Source organism: Triticum aestivum, chromosome 2B, assembly GCF_018294505.1.
Source record: "Triticum aestivum cultivar Chinese Spring chromosome 2B, IWGSC CS RefSeq v2.1, whole genome shotgun sequence".
NCBI lineage: Eukaryota > Viridiplantae > Streptophyta > Magnoliopsida > Poales > Poaceae > Triticum > Triticum aestivum.
The window spans coordinates 579,691,845-579,713,857 of record NC_057798.1 but is presented as its reverse complement, the minus strand read 5'-3'; positions in this window follow the sequence as shown (position 1 = coordinate 579,713,857).

Below are 22,013 nucleotides of genomic sequence, written 5' to 3'. Positions count from 1 at the left end.
TCGCCATTCTTCGGCCTACCCTACGTCAAGGCCGGGCAGGTAGCGCTCCGATGCTTCCTGGGATGTGGCAACGCCATGAGCTTGGAATTCGAAGATGATTGCTCCTACTACCTACGACTCGACATCACCACTCCGGCCCTCCACCTCGCCTCGCCGCTCTACATCGCCTTCGACTACTCAAACCGCAGCCTCGACGCCATTGTGGTCGCCGCGTTGCTCCAGGCCGTTCTGGGTGGCTCTGCCGCCCACTTCTTCGTCGCACAATGCTCTCCTCTTGTCTTCCACTTCCACGTTGCTTCTGCGCGTGTTGCAGAAATCATCCTTGCTCAAACCACTATACTCTGCCGCCACTACTCCTTCTCTTTCATTAGGAAGCTGCCCTCCTTACCGCATCCGCCGCACTCTGCTGCCACATGCATGACGCTTGCCCAGCTGCTCCAAATCCCCGACGACCTGGGGCTTCAGTTTGAAGCTGTCGTCTGGTCGCAGCTACGTTCCCAGGTTGTCGTCCGTTCGGGCTGCCAATCCCATGGCTGCCGAATGTACGCACGTGTCATCCAATTCCCATTCACTCTATGCCGTCACCATGGCCCTCGTCCTTGCTCATCTGTTTGGTGGCTCCTACCTGCATTTTAACACCACCGACGATGGCGACTCATGCTTCTCCTTCACCGTTGCCTCACCCGCCATAGCCAAGCTGATCGCCTCCATGGGTGATTTCCACAAGCGGGGCATGCTGATCCGCTTCCCCTGGCCTCTGCTCATGGGTGCTGCCCAACGCCCTCTTCGTGCTGCGGTCAAGACCCCGTCGCTTGGTCTCGTGTCTTCCTCTTCGACGCCGTTTGCTTCTGCAACACTGCCAACACCGTCATCAACTCTGGATTTGCCTAAGGTGAGACGAAAACGGCCCGGTATTAGTTTCTTTTACAGTATGCTAAATGTTAGTTGCTTTTCCCAACCTCAACCTCATGTGCACTACACACACCACACACATCCCCTTTGGATTACTTTCATGCCAATCTCTGTTAGACCTAGTGAACTACTAGTTGAATCAGCCCTAAACCACTGTTTTTCTGTTCAACAAGATTTTCACGCAATTAAGGCACATGAGCTGATTTTTAAATCTGGCATCTCCTCCCGACCTGCAAAATTTGAAATTCTCAAAACGGGGTCACTTGACTTTCTAGGGTTCCACATTTTTCTTTTTGACCAACTCGGCATGGCCGTTGCCCACTGCGACCGATACCCCAAATCTTATTTTTCCTACTCCTTCTCCTCGCTGCCCCCACGTCCTGGGTCCATCCTTGGGCCATACTCTCACCACTGTCAGCCACTCCATGCACCCACACGACCGCCCCTTGCCTCCACGGCATTGTTGCACGGACGGTCAACCCTGCATGCCGTGCGGGCCCCCAACATGCACAATGATGAAGCTACTGCGTCCCCCGACAAGCAAGATCCTCCAAAAGATCCGTACGTGACACTGGACGCCGCGCACACGGGCATGGACAACGCCGTATCCAACACCCCCATCGGTCTCTCTGTTTGTGCCAAAATTGGACACCCCACCTGACCCACCCGCGTCTAATCCGGCCACCAACGCGCCGCCTCCTGTCTCCCCACGCGCCGCCCCGGTAACCGCTCCAGGAGAGAATCCAGCATCGGGAACCAACGAAATCGCGCGGCCACACGCGCTGTCAGCCCACTCCTCTCCGCTGCCGCACCCTATCTACCCCTGGCCAGCATCTAGCCATAATCATGGCCTCTAACCCTACCAAAACCCCTCATCACCACGCCTCACCGCCCCCCCCGTCGCCTCGATCATTGACACACGCAAACGATCTCACCACACTGACGACGGATACGCTGCATGCTCGGTTCAACAGCCACGCGACGAACACATATCAAGACGCCCTGCTCGCAGCTCCACCTAGCCACAGTGACACGCTCCCCCCCCCCTATATAACTCCACGATGACTCATCCCTCCTCATCTCCATCCCCTCCCATCTCCATCCACCAAGAAGCGACGCCGCTGCTTTCACTGTCTTGCCCTAGACCGCTGTGTGGAGGCCTGCCGGGATCCCGCCCGCTGCGCCCGCTGCTGGCGGAACGGCCACCGGAGCCGCGACTGCAGGTACCGACGAATCAGGCCATTCTCCCCTCCCCTTCCAGCTACTTTTTCCGTCCCTAATCCAGCCTTCTGCATCCACAGAATGGCGTCGACAACTCTTCGTCCGCGGCGACAGCAGACCCGCGCACCCTCATGATCGGCCAGATCCCCGTCCTCCTCTCCGAACCCTTCCCAGCTATATGTGAGCCATCCCCTTTCATCCTCCACGGCGTACCTGTTGGTGCCAACGGCGTACCCCTCCCTCCCTCCTCGCTACCACACACCATAACACCACCCTCCACCCCCACCCCACACCATGATCCCATGCAGACTCACTCCACTCCCTTCGACACCCACGAACTGCGAGCTCGCCTCGCTGACGTGCTCGTTGCCTCACAGCACAACACAGACACATCATATGTATCTGATTCAGCATCAGATGAGGACCTGCCTTGTCCGTTCCATGAGGCTGGGCCGCTGCCACCCTATGGGGACATGCCGCTCCTCGCCGCTCCACCATGCCTAGTGCACTGCCCACACCGCTTCGCCTTTGCCCACCTCCGCACACTAGACCCTAACCCCACTCCGCTCATCCGCCGTGCTATTCAGCATATGTGCGGCAACCCATCCTTCATCATGGGCGGCTCAAGGCGTGGGGTTGCATGCCTCACTTTCCACACCCCCGCTGCCCGCAATGATGTCGTACGCCGTAGCCCCATAGAGTTTGAAGGTAACTCCATCATCATCGAGCCGGTCGAGCACGTCGACCGCTCCATTGTTATCTTCACCGACCTCGCAGAAATCGAGGTTTCTGAGTTTCTGCACGAACTATGGCACAACAACGGCATTCGTTTCGCCTTGGCTTTCCTCGGCGATGTATGTGCCATCGATGATTTCTGCCTGTATGACATTGACTACACCTCTGTCCGTGCCTTAGGCCTACTCCAGTCAGGCAAGCCAGCTCCGCCCGACATCGTCATTCAGCTCCCTCCCATTAACAAAATCAAGATCGCCAAAGTGGTGGAGATTTCACGCTGGCACCACGGTGGCACCAACCCTTTTGGGGCGACTCCTCTGACGGAGACTCCGCCTCTCTCTCTCAACGTGGCTCTCCTCGGCCCGCCTCCCCAGATCACCTAACCCCAGTCATCTCCGCCATTCGTGCGGGTTGGCGCGCCAACCCAACGTATGGTGGCACATGGCCTGTGGCTGCCAGCGGTCTCGTGCACGCGACTACGGCCTCTTCGGGTTATGACACGGGCGGATCTGCCCTGTTCCTTCCCTCACCTACACTTGGCTCAATGCGTCAGCCCCTTGTCAACTCCGACGACGAATCTTCCGGCTCCGAGGACATGCACGCGCCGCTTCTGCATGGCGCCTAGCCCACGTCCATGAACGTGGTGCATGCACCCATGGTGGGACCATCGGGCCCACTTGTCATCCGGCCATCTGCTACGGTTGGGCCCGTCGTCCCCCCCCCCGCCCTCGCCGCTGGCGAACGCTGGCTCCTCTAATTGCCTACTCACTCCCTCTGACACCTCTGCTTTTTCGGCGATCGCGCCGGCGGATCCCGACAACGCAATCAACCCCAACTTCACATTTTTGGCCGGTGAATCATCGCGTACTGCTGGTAAAGTATCAACCCCCTAGTCTCCTGCTGAATCTACTCCTATACATACTACCACACCTGCCCTCACCCATGACAAATCTGATGCAGCGCTGCACCTCCATGATATGGACACCCATGAGAGTATCATCTGCAAGGCACGCCGTAAGACGGCCCGTGATCAGTCCTGCTCCAAGGACAAGCTGCGCCACAGCGCGCGGATTGCTGGCAAGGAGGCCAAGTACTTGCCCATGCTTGCCAAGGCGGTCAAGGCCAAGGCAGCTCGCTTCTCCGCTTCTGACGTGGGCACGGCTATCGACTGAGCCATCCATGAGGCTAGCCTTGACGTCGCCGACGGCCCTCCTGCCACAGCCCAAGATCTCGCCGCCATTGCCCAGCTCTGCGGAGCAGATGATGACCACGTTGATGCCATCCTCGAGGCCGACGACTCGGCCTCTGCTGCTGAAGATTCTCCATGATCAGCATGCCTCCACTACGCTCTGATGGGTGTGCCTTGCCGCCACCGTCAGTCCCCCGTGCTCTAATTATGTCAATCGTGTCGTTCTACTTTTGGACCCTCGCGTGTGATCGCCCAACCATGTATTGTTCCTTTGCCGCGGTGTACCTTTTGCTTATGTGCAACTATTGTAGTCCGGTCTTAAAAACATCTATGGTGTACGAAACCTTCTCTATATCGCCCAACATCATGAGTAACACAACCTTCTCTATATGCTCGTGGAATGTACGCGGTCTCGGTGATCAGGACAAATGCTCCGACATCCTCTCGGAACTAATCTCAATCAAACCACATATCGCCCTTCTTCAAGAATCCAAACTTGAAATGCTACCCGACCAGAAGCTACGGTCATTCATGCCGCCACCTTGATCAAGTTTTCTCCTTACCAGCTGTAGGCTCTGCGGGCGGAACCATCTCTGCCGTTAACCCTGCCTTCTTTCAAGTAATCTCCTTCTCACACCTCTCCTTCTCCTCAACCCTGATCTTGCGATCTACGATAAACGACCGTAACATAGCCATCACTAACATTTACGCTCCCTCCTCATGCGCTCTCAAGCAACAATTCCTCGATGAATTATTACTTATTGCCCAACCAGATGACTCACCCTGGCTTCTCGTTGGTGACTTCAACCTCCTCCGGTTCCCCTCAGACAAAAACAATGCGGCTTTTAGACAGGCAGATGCCAACGCCTTTAACCAAACTATTGATGAACTGGCACTCATCGAGCTACCGCTTCTCAACCGACAATTCACATGGTCTAACAATAGGAACACACCCACCCTCGAACGCATTGACCGCGCCTTCTTTAATCTAGATTGGGCAAATGCCTTCCCCAACTCCTCCCTCACATCTCGCGCGCTTCATGTCAGATCAGGTTCCCCTCATCATTAACGTTACCACAACAATCCCGCGCTCAAACTTTTTTAAATTTGAACCTGATTGGGCCAAACTACAACCCTGCCGCGATATAGTCTCATCGGTTTGGGCCGCAAATCGGCCCACTTCACCACCTAACGCCGCCGCTTCCCTCGCCTCACGGCTCAAACAAACCCGAGCCGCACTCAAAAAATGGGCCCGTTCACGCGTTCCCGCCCCCCTCCGTGAGTCCCGCTGCAAAACAGCCATCTCTGCTCTCGACCACGTAGAAGAATCTAGGCCCCTCTCCATCCCAGAACAACTCACACGAAAGATCATCGTTTCTCTCCTAAAAAGCACCATCTTAGAAAAAGCTTCCTACTAGAAATGGCGTGCCAAAGTGTCACGTGCAATTCATGGCGGTGAAAACTCCAGATTCTTCCACATGCCTGCCTCACAACGGATGCGTAAGAACAAGATCTTCTCCCTCACCCGAGACGGCTCGGTTTTTACCTCACACCAACAAAAAGCTGACATCTTGCGAGAGTTCTTTGTTACGTTAATCGGCTCTACTACCCCCACAACCTGCCCTTTTGACCTAGAGTCGATCTATCCTCACCCCGTGCCTGGGCTCCATGCTCTTGATGCGCATTTCACTGAAGATCAAACTGGCCTTCTTTCAAATGAAAACACAAGCAAGCCCGGGCCCCGATGGTTTTGGCCCGTCCTTCTATAAAACATTCTGGCCCTCTATCAAACAGGAAAGTTTCTCCTTCTTCACACAGTTCCACCAGGGTGTAGCAGATACAGAGCGTTTAAACCGTGCCCACATTGCCCTCCTCCCAAAATCTACCTCTGCAACCTCACCTGACGCCTTTAGGCCCATATCCTTGCAAAACTGCCCGGTCAAAGCCATTGCCAAGGTTCTCACCTCGCGACTTCAACCCTTCATCCCACTTATAGTACATGGTAATCAAACTGGATTCATTCCTGGGAGGAACATTGTCGAAAACTATGTCTTTGCAGCAGATCTTGTGAGCTCTTGCCACTCTCGCAAACGCCCCACCATGATCTTCAAACTTGACTTCAGGAAAGCCTTCGACTCGGTTTCCTGGAACGCCCTCGACAAAATCCTGGCTGTGCATGGCTTCTCTCAAACTTTTCATAATTGGATTCAGAATATGCTCAACACTGGCAAGACTGCCATCCTCCTAAACGGTATCCCAGGTCGATGGATTCCATGTAAGAATGGACTGTGCCAGGGAGACCCGGCCTCCCCCTACCTTTTCTTAATTGTTGCTGATCTACTCCAACAACTTATCTTTCAAAACCCTGATCCTAATCTTCACCATCCCATCTTCACCCACCTGCCCCCTACTATTCTTCAATACGCTGACGACACGTTGATCATTACTGCTGCCTCCCCCACCGCTGCTACCACACTCAAGAATATACTCCAGCACTTTGCCCAGGCTACTGGACTCACCATAAACTTCTCCAAAACCACCCTAGCAACCTTGCATACAAATGAAACCCTAGCTGCCAACATTGCCCTAGCCATGGATTGCACACGTGCCTCCCTTCCTCAAACCTACCTCGGCCTCCCCCTCGCTCCGACCAAACCACCATCCAATGCATTCGCCCCGCTGATTGAACGTACTCGCAAACTTCTCACCAGCTGGCACGCAAAGCTACTAGACAGGGGCGATCGCCTCATAGTCATCTCCGCAGTCCTCGACTCCATTCTTACGTACTTTATGTCTGTTTTTCGAATCCCCAAGAAAACCCTAAAGCTTATTGATTCCCTGAGAAGATCTTTTTTTTGGGCTGGTGAGGACGCCTGCTCGGGAGCCAAATGCCTGATTGCGTGGAAAAACGTGTGTTTGCCAGAAAAAATCGGTGGTTTAGGGCTGAAGAACCTACAAGTTCAAAATAACTGTCTACTAATGAAGTTTGCTGTCAAAGCTCTATCATCCACAAAGTCACCATGGCTAGACTGGCTAGAACTACAACATCCCAATGACCTAGTTTCTTCGGGAACACAAACATCCTTTCTATGCCGCAGGATTTCGCCACAAATCCCAACCCTACAATCAATCTCCTTCGTTTTGACAAACAGTGGAACACATACATATTTCTGGTTAGATACTTGGCTCACCCCAAAACCCCTAGCTACCACCTACCCACACCTCTTCTCACACTCAACACAAAAGCTGGTAAAAGTGGCTAACATCTTGCGTTTCGGCATTGAAACAAACCTCTGTAATTGTCTCTCCCTCACAGCAGAAACAGAGCTGGTTTCACTTTTGGCTGTTTTGCAGGACTTCGTGCCATCTCTAGAAGAAGATCAACGGTTCCTCCTTCGTGGTCATGCCTTCTCCACCAAGCAAGCCTACGGCACCATCATGGCAAGGCCAGAAACGGACCTCAATGCCCCACTCATCTGGAATACCAAGGCTCCTCGCAAGACAAAAATCTTCGCTTGGCTTCTATTCAAAGATCGCCTAAGCACCGCCGTCAATCTTGCCCACAAGAATATAATCTCCTCCGACTTATGCACACGGTGTGCTATGCTACCCGAAGACTCCGCTCACCTCTTCATCACATGCCCCCTTGCCAACAGAATTTGGCAGCGACTGGGTGTTCTGCCACACAAAGCTGACCTTAATGAACTTTGGGATGCTCCACTGCCTCAACACCTGCCCAAAAATGCATGGCCCCTCGTCCTCCTCGCGCTACTCTCAAATATTTTGGCAGCGCGAAATGACATGCTTTTTAGGAATGTCGATCAATGTTCTGTAATAACAATTAGGAACATTCTATCGGACTTGGATCTCTGGTCACACCATCTTGTTGATACGGGTGACAAGGAGGACGTTTCCTCGTGGTGTTCCTACCTCTCTGCACGATGCATCGTGCCTATGTAATCTGGACCTGCTGGCTCTGCAGCCGTTTTGAGCAATATATTCAGGTGGGGAACCCCCCCCCCCCGTGATTCTCAAAAATAAAAATAAAAATAAAATAAAGTAGTATATAATTTTGTGAGTAATTTCCCTGATGCTAGACACTCCGGTATATTGATATGCTTTACAATTGTAGTGCTAATAAAACCTATCTATATCGATCTTATATGTCAACAACATATAATCTGGGCCACACACAAATAACATATAGAAGATTTTGTGCAGCGTATTGAATATGCAGCTCCAATCCCAGCCCTGCATTAGAGCATCTCCAACAGGCGCCCAAACCTGCTCCACGCGCTAAAAACCGTCATTTTTTTGCACCGGAGACGCTCCAACAGATGCTGCAAAATAGTATGCGCACAAAAGAATTCAAGGCACACGCTTAAAAGCGCTATCGCACGCTGCAAATGTTGGGCGCTGGACCGCGCACGCTTCATAATTTGCATTGCGTGTTTTTTTGGACGCGTGCTTTTGGGCATGTGAAACACCAATGTTGATTGTGGTGCGCTAAAAGTGCTACAGTGACGCTATAAAACTATTTTAGCGCTCGATATTTTGGCGCCTCTGTTGGAGATGCTTTTAGGCATGTGGGTAGGGACGGAGCTAGGAATTGAGGATGGGGGGCTAGAACCAGAACGACCAAAATCATAGAAGACGTTGCATGCTAAATATTATAAACTATATATAGGTCAAATCTGCTCATTGTTTTGTGAAACAAATGAAAATTACATATCTACCAGCTTCAGGTCGGCCTTTTATGATTATGAAGATCAAAGGTGTTAGGGCATATTTCTCCCTTAGTGGTTTTTATGATTCATGCTTTTGCGGACTAATCATGTGCATTGAGCATTTCAGAGAATCTATCATATGCCACAAGAAGATTAGTGCCCCTCAGAGATACATTGCGAAAACAATTCTTTTTCTTGCGTTTCATTTTTGGTGGATTTGAGTTGTAGGACCACCGTGCTATTAAGAGGGAGCCACTTCGGAAAGGTTTGGGTGGAATCAACATGTACACGGTCTTTTTGCACCCACTTTTCTTCCCAGCACTAGAGCTTTTCCTATCTTATGCATGGGCTTACTTGAGGCTTAAGCGGTACTACCGCTGTGCCCCGCAGTAGTACCGCTCCTGTGGTATTGCCGCAGTTTAGTGTCACTGGCATTTCCACTTTTTTAGTGCTTTGTAAATGACCGGTAGTTGGGCGATAGTTCAGCGTGGTAGTATCGCTCTCGCGGCCCTGATTAGCACCACACTACCGCAAATCTACTGGGCTTCTAACAGTACAACAGAAGTACCCTCTGGCGGTACCACTGTTGTTTCTCTACCGTTTCGAGTACCACTTATTTTTTGCCTCCTGTACTGCTCTGTCCTTCGAGCAGAAGTAGAGCGGAAATATTGTGTGATAGTACCGCTCTGTGCGGCACTACCGCACTGTCCGTCTCTACTACCGCAGGTTCACCTGCTCCCTCAACACTATGCAGTAGTACCGCTGCTGGGAGCGGTAGCACCGCTCCGGTGGCACTACTGCCTCTCTGACTTGTTCAGTTGTGCATACAGGCTGGAACTTCCATTCCAACGGAAGTACTGCTCGCCCAAGCGGTACTACCGCTTATGCATGGGCTGGAAGTGCATAAAGTTTGGATCCAATTCCCCCACTATATAAGTAAGTCTTTTCCCCAAGTCGACTCACCTCTTCCTCCCCCAAACTCCATTGTTGCTCAAAAACTCATTTTCGCCCGATCTCTCTCCCTAGCCAATCAAATTTGTTTTTTTTCTAGGGATTGGTTAAGAAGGCCCCGATCTGCACTTCCACCAAGAAAAAATTGATTCCTCCCACTAATCCCTTGGACCTTGTTATTCTTGGCTGTTTGAGCACCCAAGACGGGTGAGGTCACCTCTGAAGGAAGTATGCCCTAGAGGCAATAATAAAGTTATTATTTATTACCTTATTTCATGATAAATGTTTATTATTCATGCTAGAATTGTATTAACCGGAAACATAATACATGTTTGAATACATAGACAAACATAGTGTCACTAGTATGCCTCTACTTGACTAGCTCGTTAATCAAAGATGGTTAAGTTTCCTAACCATAGACATGAGTTGTCATTTGATTAACGGGATCACATCATTAGAAGAATGATGTGATTAACTTGACCCATTCCGTTAGCTTAGCACTTGATCGTTTAGTATGTTGCTATTGCTTTCTTCATGACTTATACATGTTCCTATGACTATGAGATTATGCAACTCCCGTTTACCGGAAGAACACTTTATGTGCTACCAAACTTCACAACGTAACTGGGTGATTATAAAGGAGCTCTACAGGTGTCTCCGAAGGTACATGTTGGGTTGGCGTATTTCGAGATTAGGATTTGTCACTCCGATTGTCGGAGAGGTATCTCTCGGCCCTCTCGGTAATGCACATCACTATAAGCCTTGCAAGCAATGTAGCTAATGAGTTAGTTACGGAATGATGCATTACGTAACGAGTAAAGAGACTTGCCGGTAACAAGGTTGAACTAGGTATTGGATACCGACGGTCGAATCTCGGGCAAGTAACATACCGATGACAAAGGGAACAACGTATGTTGTTGTGCGGTCTGACCGATAAAGATCTTCGTAGAATATGTGGGAGCCAACATGAGCATCCAGGTTTCGCTATTGGTTATTGACCAGAGACGTGTCTCGGTCATGTCTACATAGTTCTCGAACCCGTAGGGTCCACACGCTTAAGGTTTCGATGACAGTTATATTATGAGTTTATGAGTTTTGATGTACCGAAAGAGTTCGGAGTCCCGGATGAGATCGGGGACATGACAAGGAGTCTCGAAATGGTCAAGACGTAAAGATCAATATATTGGACGACTATATTCGGAGTTCGGAAAGATTCCGAGTGATTCGGGTATTTTTCGGAGTACCGGAGAGTTACCGGAATTCGCCGGGGAGTATATGGGCCTTATTGGGCTTTAGGGGAAAGAGAGAGGAGAGGCTGGGCGCCACCCTAAGGCCTAGTCCGAATTGGACTAGGGGGAGGGGCTGCGCCCCCTCCTTCCTTCTCTTCTCTTCCCCCTTTCCTTGACTCCTACTCCTACTACTTGGAAGGGGGGGAATCCTACTCCCGGTGGGAGTAGGACTCCTCCTTGGCGCGCCTTCCTTTGCCGGCCGCCCCTCCCCCTTGGCTCCTTTACATACAGGGGCAGGGGGCACCTCTAGACACACAAGTTGATCTTCGTGATCGTTCCTTAGCTGTGTGCGATGCCCCCCCCCCCCACCATATTCCAGCTCGGTCATATCGTTGCGGTGCTTAGGCGAAGCTCTGTGTCTGTAGAACATCATCATCGTCACCACGCCGTCGTGCTGAAGGAACTCATCCCCAATACCCTGCTGGATCGGGGTCCAGGGATCGTCATCGAGCTGAACGTGTGCTGAACTCGGAGGTGCCGTACGTTCGGTGCTTGGATCGGTAGGATCGTGAAGACGTACGACTACATCAACCGCGTTGTCATAACGCTTTTGCTTTCGGTCTACGAGGGTACGTGGACACACTCTCCCCTCTCGTTGCTATGATCACCATGATCTTGCATGTGCGTAGGAATTTTTTTGAAATTACTACGTTCCCCAACAGTGGCATCCGAGCCTAGGTTTTATGCGTTGATGTTATATGCATGAGTAGAACACAAGTGAGTTGTGGGCGATACAAGTCATACTGCTTACCAGCATGTCATACATTGGTTCAGCGGAATTGTTGGATGAAGCGGCCCGGACCGACATTACGCGTACGCTTACGCGAGACTGGTTTTACCGCCGTGCTTTGCACACAGGTGACTAGCGGGTGTCTGTTTATCCAACTTTAGTTGAACCGAGTGTGGCTACGCCCGGTCCTTGCGAAGGTTAAAACAGCACTAACTTGACGAACTATCGTTGTGGTTTTGATGCGTAGGTAAGAACGGTTCTTGCTAAGCCCGTAGCAGCCACGTAAAATTTGCAACAACAAGGTAGAGGACGTCTAACTTGTTTTTGCAGGGCATGTTGTGATGTGATATGGTCAAGACGTGATGCTATATTTTATTGTATGAGATGATCATGTTTTTTAACCGAAGTTATCGGCAACTGGCAGGAGCCATATGGTTGTCGCTTTATTGTATGAAATGCAAACGCCCTGTAATTGCTTTACTTTATCACTAAGCGGTAGTGATAGTCGTAGAAGAAATAGATGGCGTAACAACAACGATGCTATGATGGAGATCAAGGTGTCGCGCCGGTGACGATGGTGATCATGACGGTGCTTCGGAGATGGAGATCACAAGCACAAGATGATGATGGCCATATCATATCACTTATATTGATTGCATGTGATGTTTATCCTTTATGCATCTTATCTTGCTTTGATTGACGGTAGCATTTTAAGATGATCTCTCACTAAATTATCAAGAAGTGTTCTCCCTGAGTATGCACCATTGCGAAAGTTCTTCGTGCTGAGACACCACTTGATGATCGGGTGTGATAGGCTCTACGTTCAAATACAACGGGTGCAAAACAGTCGCACACGCGGAATACTCAGGTTAAACTTGACGAGCCTAGCATATACAGATATGGCCTCGGAACACGGAGACCAAAAGGTCGAGCGTGAATCATATAGTAGATATGATCAACATAGTGATGTTCACCATTGGAAACTACTCCATCTCACGTGATGATCGGACATGGTTTAGTTGATTTGGATCACGTGATCACTTAGATGACTAGAGAGATGTCTGTCTAAGTGGGAGTTCTTAAGTAATATGATTAACTGAACTTAAATTTATCATGAACTTAGTCCTGGTAATATTTTGCAAATTATGTTGTAGATCAATAGCTTGCGTTGTTGCTTTCATATGTTTATTTTGATATGTTCCTAGAGAAAATTGTGTTGAAAGATGTTGGTAGCAATGATGCGGATTGGATCTGTGATCTAAGGTTTATCCTCATTGCTGCATAGAAGAATTATGTCCTTAATGCACCACTAGGTGACAGACCTATTGCAGGAGCAGATGCAGACGTTATGAACGTTTGGCTAGCTCAATATGATGACTACTTGATAGTTTAGTGCACCATGCTTTATGGCTTAGAACCGGGACTACAAAAACATTTTTGAAATGTCATGGAACATATAAGATGTTTCAAGAGATGAAATTGGTATTTCAGACTCATGCCCGTGTCAAGAGGTATGAGACCTTTGACAAATACTTCGCCTAAAAGATGGAGGAGAATTGCTCAACTAGTGAGCAAGTACTTAGATTGTCTGAGTACTACAATTGCTTGAATCAAGTGGGAGTTAATCTTCCAGATAAGATAGTGATTGGCAGAGTTCTCTGGTCACCATCACAAAGTTACTGGAACTTCGTGATGAACTATAATGCAAGGGATGAAAAAAACGATTCCCGAGCTCTTCGTGATGCTGAAATCGACGAAGGTAAAAATCAAGAAAAGAGCATCAAGTGTTGATGATTGACAAGACCACTAGTTTCAAGAAAAGAGCAAAGGGAAAGAAAGGGAACTTCAAGCAGAATGGCAAGCAAGTTGTCACTCCCGCGAAGAAGCCCAAAGCTGGACCAAAGCCTGAAACCGAGTGATTATACTGCAAAGGAAATGGTCACTAGAAGTGGAAATGCCCTGAATATTTGGTGGATAAGAAGGATGGCAAAGTGAACAAGGGTATATTTGATATACATGTTATTGATGTGTACTTTACTAGTGTTTATAGTAGACCCTGAGTATTTGATACTTGTTCGGTTGCTAAATATTAGTAACTCGAAATAGGAGTTACAGAATAAACAGAGACTAGTTGAAGGGGAAGTGAGATGAGTGTTGGAAGTGGTTCCAAGATTGATATGATCATCATCGCACACTCCCTATACTTTCGGGATTAGTGTTAAACCTAAATAAATGTTATTTGGCGTTTGCGTTGAGCATGAATATGATTTGATCATGTTTATTGCGATACGGTTATTCATTTAAAGTTAGAGAATAATTGTTGTTCTGTTTACATGAATAAAACCTTCGATGGTCATACACCCAATGAAAATAGTTTGTTGGATCTCGATCGTAGTAATACACATATTCATAATATTGATGCCAAAAGATGCAAAGTTGATAATGATAGTGCAACTTATTTGTGGCACTGCCGTTTGGGTCATATCGGTGTAAAGCGCATGAAGAAACTCCATAAAGATGGATTTTTGGAATCTCTTGGTTATGAATCATTTGATGCTTGCGAACCGTGCCTTTTGGGCAAGATGACTAAAACTCCGTTCTCCAGAACAATGGAACGAGCTATTGACTTATTGGAAATAATACATACCGATGTATGCGATCCGGTGAGTGTTATGGCTCGCGGCGTGTATCGTTACTTTCTGACCTTCACAGATGATTTGAGCAGATATGGGTATATCTACTTAATGAAGCACACGTCTGAAACATTTTGAAAAGTTCAAAGAATTTCAGAGTGAAGTGAAGAATCATCGTAACAAGAAAATAAAGTTTCTGTGATTTGATCGCGGAGACAATTATTTGAGTTACGAGTTTGGCCTTCATATAAAACAATGTGGAATAGTTTCACAGCTCACGCCACCTGGAACACCACAACGTAATGGTGTGTCCGAACGTCATAACCATACTTTATTGGATATAGTGCAATCTATGATGTCTCTTACCGATTTACCACTATTGTTTTGGGGTTATGCATTAGAGACAGCTGCATTTACTTTAAATAGGGCACCATCAAAATCCGTTGAGACGACGCCTTATGAACTGTGGTTTGGTAAGAAACCAAAGTTGTCGTTTCTTAAAGTTTTGGTTTGCGATGCTTATGTGAAAAAGTTTCAACCTCATAAGCTCGAACCCAAATCGGAGAAGTGTGTCTTCATAGAATACCCAAAGGAAACTATTGGGTACACCTTCTATCACAGATCCGAAGGCAAAATCTTTGTTGCTAAAAATGGATCCTTTCTAGAGAAGGAGTTTCTCTCGAAAGAAGTGAGTGGGAGGAAACTAGAACTTGATGAGGTAACTGTACCTACTCCCTTATTGGAAAGTAGTTCATCACAGAAATTAGTTCCTATGATTCCTACACCAATTAGTGAGGAAGCTAATGATGATGATCATGAAGCTTTAGATCAAGTTACTACCAAACCTCGTAGGTCTTCCAGAATAAAGATCCGCACCAGAGTGGTATGGTAATCCTGTTCTAGAAGTCATGTTACTAGACCATGATGAACCTACGAACTATGAGGAAGCGATGATGAGCCCAGATTCCGCGAAATGGCTTGAGGCCATAAAATCTGAGACATGATCCATGTATGAGAACAAAGTATGGACTTTGATTGACTTGCTCGATGATCAGCAAGTCATGTTAAATAAATGGATCTTCAAGACGAAGACGGACACTGATAGTAGTGTTACTATCTACTAAGCTCGACTTGTTGCGAAAGGTTTTCGACAAGTTCAAGGTGTTGAATACGATGATATTTTCTCACTCGCATCGATGCTTAAGTCTGTCCAAACCATGTTAGCAACTGCCACGTTTTATGAAATCTGGCAAATGGATGTCAAAACTACATTCCTTAATGGATTTTTTAAAGAAGAGTTGTATATGATGCAACCAGAAGGTTTTGTTAATCCTAAAGGTGCTAACAAAATGTGCAAGCTCCAGCGATCCATCTATGGACTGGTGCAAGCATCTCAGAGTTGGAATATACGCTTTGATAAGTTGATCAAAGCATATAGTTCTATACAGACTTACGGTGAAGTCTGTATTTACAATAAAGTGAGTGGGAGCACTACCGCCTTTCTGATAAATATATGTGAGTAACATATTGTTGATCAGAAATGATGTAGAATTTTTCTGGAAAGCATAAAGGAGTATTTGAAAGGAGTTCTTTAAAAGAAAGACCTCAGTAAAGCTACTTACGTATTGAGCATCAAGATCTATTGAGATAGATCAATACGCTTGATAAGTTTTTCAATAAGCACATACCTTGTCAAGATTTTGAAATAGTTCAAAATGGAACAGTCAAAGAAAGAGTTCTTGCCTGTGTTGCAAAGGTGTGAAATTGATTAAGACTCAAATCCCGACCACGGTAGAAAATAGAAAAGAGAATGAAAGTCATTCCCTATGCCTCAGTCATAGGTTCTATAAAGTATGATATGTACCAGACCTATTGTATACCTTGCTCTGAATTTGGCAAGGGAGTGCAATAGTGATCTAGAAGTAGATCACTGGACATTGGTCAAAATTATCCTTAGAGAAATAAGGAGATGTTTCTCGATTATGGAGATAATAAAATAGCCCGTCGTAAAAAGTTACAATGATGCAAGCTTTTACACCAATCCAGATGACTCTAAGTCTCAATCTGGATACATATTGAAAGTGGGAGCAATCAACTAGAGTAGCTCCGTGCAGAGTATTGTGGACATAGAATATTTGCAAAATACATACGGCTCTGAATATGACAGACCCGTTGACTAAACTTCTCTCACAAGCAAAACATGATCATACTTTAGTACTCTTTGGGTGTTAATCACATAACAATGTGAACTAGATTATTGACTCTAGTAAACCCTTTGCGTGTTGATCACATGACGATGTGAACTATGGGTATTAACACATACAGATGTGAATATTGGTGTTAAATCACATGGCGATGTGAACTAGATTATTGACTCTAGTGCAAGTGGGAGACTGAAGGAAATATGCCCTAGAGGCAATAATAAAGTTATTATTTATTACCTTATTTCATGATAAATGTTTATTATTCATGCTAGAATTGTATTAACCGGAAACATAATACATGTGTGAATACATAGACAAACATAGTGTCACTAGTATGCCTCTACTTGACTAGCTCGTTAATCAAAGATGGTTAAGTTTCCTAACCATAGACATGAGTTGTCATTTGATTAATGGGATCACATCATTAGAAGAATGATGTGATTAACTTGACCCATTCCGTTAGCTTAGCACTTGATCGTTTAGTATGTTGCTATTGCTTTCTTCATGACTTATACATGTTCCTATGATTATGAGATTATGCAACTCCCGTTTACCGAAAGAACACTTTGTGTGCTACCAAACGTCACAACGTAACTGGGTGATTATAAAGGAGCTCTACAGGTGTCTCCGAAGGTACATGTTGGGTTGGCGTATTTCGAGATTAGGATTTGTCACTCCGATTGTTGGAGAGGTATCTCTGGGCCCTCTCGGTAATGCACATCACTATAAGCCTTGCAAGCAATGTAGCTAATGAGTTAGTTACGGAATGATGCATTACGTAACGAGTAAAGAGACTTGCCCGTAACGAGATTGAACTAGGTATTGGATACCGACGATCGAATCTTGGGCAAGTAACATACCGATGACAAAGGGAACAACGTATGTTGTTGTGCGGTCTGACCGATAAAGATCTTCGTAGAATATGTGGGAGCCAATATGAGCATCCAGGTTCCGCTATTGGTTATTGACCGGAGACGTGTCTCAGTCATGTCTACATAGTTCTCGAACCCGTAGGGTCCGCACGCTTAAGGTTTTGATGACAGTTATATTATGAGTTTATGAGTTTTGATGTACCGAAGGAGTTCGGAGTCCCGGATGAGATCGGAGACATGACGAGGAGTCTCGAAATGGTCGAGACGTAAAGATCGATATATTGGACGACTATATTCGGAGTTCGGAAAGGTTCCGAGTGATTCGGGTATTTTTCGGAGTACCGGAGAGTTACCGGAATTCGCCGGGGAGTATATGGGCCTTATTGGGCTTTAGGGGAAAGAGAGAGGAGAGGCTGGGCGCCACCCCAAGGCCTAGTCCGAATTGGACTAGGGGGAGGTGCTGCGCACCCTCCTTCCTTCTATTCTCTTCCCCCTTTCCTTGACTCCTACTCCTACTACTTGGAGGGGGGGAATCCTACTCCCGGTGGGAGTAGGACTCCTCCTTGGCGCGCCCTCCTTGGCCGGCCGCCCCCTCCCCCTTGGGTCTTTTTTGTACGGGGGCAGGGGGGCACCTCTAGACACACAAGTTGATCTTCGTGATCGTTCCTTAGCCGTGTGCGGTGCCCCCCTCCATCATATTCTACCTCGGTCATATCGTTGCGGTGCTTAGGTGAAGCCCTGCGTCGGTAGAACATCATCATCATCACCAAGCCGTCGTGCTGACGGAACTCATCCCCGACACCCTGCTGGATCGGAGTCCGGGAATCGTCATCGAGCTGAACGTGTGCCGAACTCGGAGGTGTCGTACGTTCGGTGCTTGGATCGGTCGGATCGTGAAGACGTACGACTACATCAACCGCGTTGTCATAACGCTTCTGCTTTCGGTCTACGAGGGTACGTGGACACACTCTCCCCTCTCGTTGCTATGCATCACCATGATCTTGCATGTGCGTAGGAATTTTTTTGAAATTACTACGTTCCTCAAAGACCTCGAAGTCACAATCCATTGTGGTGAAGTTTCACGATGGTGTTGGGAGCCCCCAATTTGGTTGTGGGGATTGCCCCAACCTTGTTTGTAAAGGTTCGGTTGCCACCCTCAAGGGCACCACTAGTGGAATCACGGCCTCTTGCATCGTGCGAGGCGTGAGGAGAATACGGTGGCCCTACTAGCTTCTTGGAAAGCATTGTGCCTCCACACTGCTCCAACAAAGACGTATTTCCCCTCAAAGGGAAGGAAATTTGGTAACACATCATTGTCTTCACCGGCTCCTCTTGTGATTACTTACCTTTACTTTGAGCAAGCTTTACTTGTGTTGTATCTCTTGCTTGCTTGTGTGTGGTTGTTGCTAGCATCATATAGATTATTCACCTAGTTGCATATCTAGACAACCTATTTGTTGATAAACCTAATTTGTTAAGTAAAGCTAAAAATTAGTAGTTTCCTATTCACCCCCCCCTCTAGTCAACCATATCGATCCATTCAAAAGGTCTCAATAATTATAAAAATTACGCATTGACCAACTTCAAGTCTCATGGTTTTTAGTCTCTTCTTAATAATGTATTCAGAACTGACTAATCTTACAAGCCTTCGCTCCATGGATCTGTTCTTAGTTAACTAGTGACGTCTGTTGTTTATCCAATTCTTCTACTTCTATAAATATGGTTGTAAAAGGCATAAACAAATCTAATGTCGATGATAACAATTTCAAAAAAAAGACTATTGAAAATAACCCTCCTCTTCCTCATCTTGCCGATGATCATCTGCGCTGGTCACTGGCCGGCAATGCTCCCATGGTCCGCAGATCGCCGCCTGCCCATTCCCTTCTAATGCCATGCGTCGCCCTTGTGGCAGCACTGCAGCATGCGGGGGACGTCGAATGGATCGCAGCAGGCGGCAGGCAACCAAGGATTAGCTACCTCAACCATGCGTAGGAGCGTGTGTGATGCTATTTAGCCTAGCTCATTTGTGTTGGGCCTTCTTCTTTTCATTTACTGAATTAATGGCTTTAGCCAGCATTCGATTGTACCTTTACTTTTGAAGGCCGAGCAATTAATAGAGACACCGAAAGGTTAGCCAAGTTTTCTAATTCTCTTGATCAGGGACGACATGTCTAGATGGTCCATCCCAATGATCCTTTTGTAATCCCACACCATGTGGATTTTGATCAATAAAACTTGGTGACACCCCTCAAAAAAATGGGATGGAGGCTTCACATTAGCTTACACATCAATCCCCAGGGGTGGGGCGCCTCTATTGCGACGACTATATCTGGCTTATAGCGACACAGTAGGAACTCTCACTGCAAGAGTCTACAGTGACGGGCCGGTCCATTAGTACACACTTAAAAGAAGTAGTGGAGAAAAATGGTGCACGGCGGGATTTATCGATGGTCTCCTGGATGCTTGGCAGCGCAACTAGCCACTCGGCTAGCATCGGGTTCGTGATGAAGTACTAGGGCGCAACCTACTTGAGGCGAAATGCGTCAGGTTTTCGCTAGTTTATTTGGGTTCTATTGTTTTGTTTTACTTTTGTATTTTCAATGGGTTTTCTCTCTTTTCACTTATTTTTTTTCCTTATCTTTCTTTTTTCATTGTTTTTCATTGATTTTCTTTTCTTTCTTTCTAGGTTTTTATTGGGTTTTTCTTTTCTTTCTTTTTTCTTCATCTTTCTTCGGTTTGGTTTGTCTCCATCTCATTTTTCATCGGTTTCTTACTTTACACTTGGGTTTCATTGTTTTTCTATAGACATTTTTGGTATATATCTAATACATTTTTCTAATACACGTTTAATATTTTTCCAATGCTTGATTATTATTTTCAAGTATCAGATTAAAATTTTGTGAATACATGGTCAACACTTTTTCTATACACATTCAACATTTTTCCAAATGCATGACAAACAATATTCAAATAAAAGTTTAACATTTTTTAATACATGGTCAAAATATACTCTATACACATTTAACATTTTTCTAATGATTTATTACGTTTTTGAAAAAAAATCAAAAAATTCTACACATTTCTTAAATACAAGTTTAATATTTTTCTTTAAATATCTGGTAAATATTTTTTCTATAAACATTTAACATTTTTCAAATACAAGTTTAACCTTTCTGCAATACATGATCAATATTTTTTAATACGCATTTAACGTTTTTGAAACAAGAGTTTAACATTTTTTAATACATAGTTATCATTTTTTATATACACATTTAACATTTTTCGAATAAAATTTTATTTTTTTGAATACATGGTCAACATAATTTCGATAAACAATTAACATGTTTCAAATTCAAGTTTAACATTATTGGAATACATGGTCAACATTTTTTATATATACATTTATAAAAATTCAAATACAAGTTTAACATTTTTTGAATACATTGTAAAAAAAATCTATCTACATTTAACATTTTTCAAATGAAAGTTTAACATTTTTTTAATACATCGTAATCATTTGGTCTATACACATTTAGCATTTTTCAAAAGCATGCTTAACATTTTTCAAATGTTTGCTTAACATTTTTCAAATACTTGGTTAACTTTTTTAAATGAGCGCTAGTTGGGCGATAGTTCAGCGTGGTAGTATCGCTCCCGCGGCCCTGATTAGCACCACACTACCGCAAATCTACTGGGCTTCTAACAGTACAACGGAAGTACCCTCCGGCGGTACCACTGTTGTTTCTCTACCGTTTCGAGTACCACTTATTTTTTGCCTCTGTACTGCTCTGTCCTTCGAGCAGAAGTAGAGCGGCAATATTGTGTGATAGTACCGCTCCGTGCGGCACTACCGCACTGTCCGTCTCTACTACCGCAGGTTCACCTGCTCCCTCAACACTACGCAGTAGTACCGCTGGTGGGAGCGGTAGCACTGCTCCGGCGGCACTACTGCCTCTCTGACTTGTTCAGTTGTGCATACAGGCTGGAACTTCCATTCCAACGGAAGTACTGCTCGCCCAAGCGGTACTACCGCTTATGCATGGGCTGGAAGTGCATAAAGTTTGGATCCATTCCCCCACTATATAAGTAAGTCTTTTCCCCAAGTTGACTCACCTCTTCCTCCCCCAAACTTCATTGTTGCTCAAAAACTCATTTTCGCCCGATCTCTATCCCTAGCAAATCAAATTTGTTGTTTTTCTAGGGATTGGTTGAGAAGGCCCCGATCTGCACTTCCATCAAGAAAAATTTGATTCCTCCCACTAATCCCTTGGACCTTGTTATTCTTGGCTGTTTGAGCACCCAAGACGGTTGAGGTCACCTCAAAGTCACAATCCATTGTGGTGAAGTTTCGCGGTGGTGTTGGGAGCCCCTAATTTGGTTGTGGAGATTGCCCCAACCTTGTTTGTAAAGGTTCGGTTGCCACCCTCATGGGCACCACTAGTGGAATCACGGCCTCTTGCATCGTGCGAGGCGTGAGGAGAATACGGTGGCCCTACTAGCTTCTCCACACTGCTCCAACGAAGACGTATTTCCCCTCAAAGGGAAGGAAA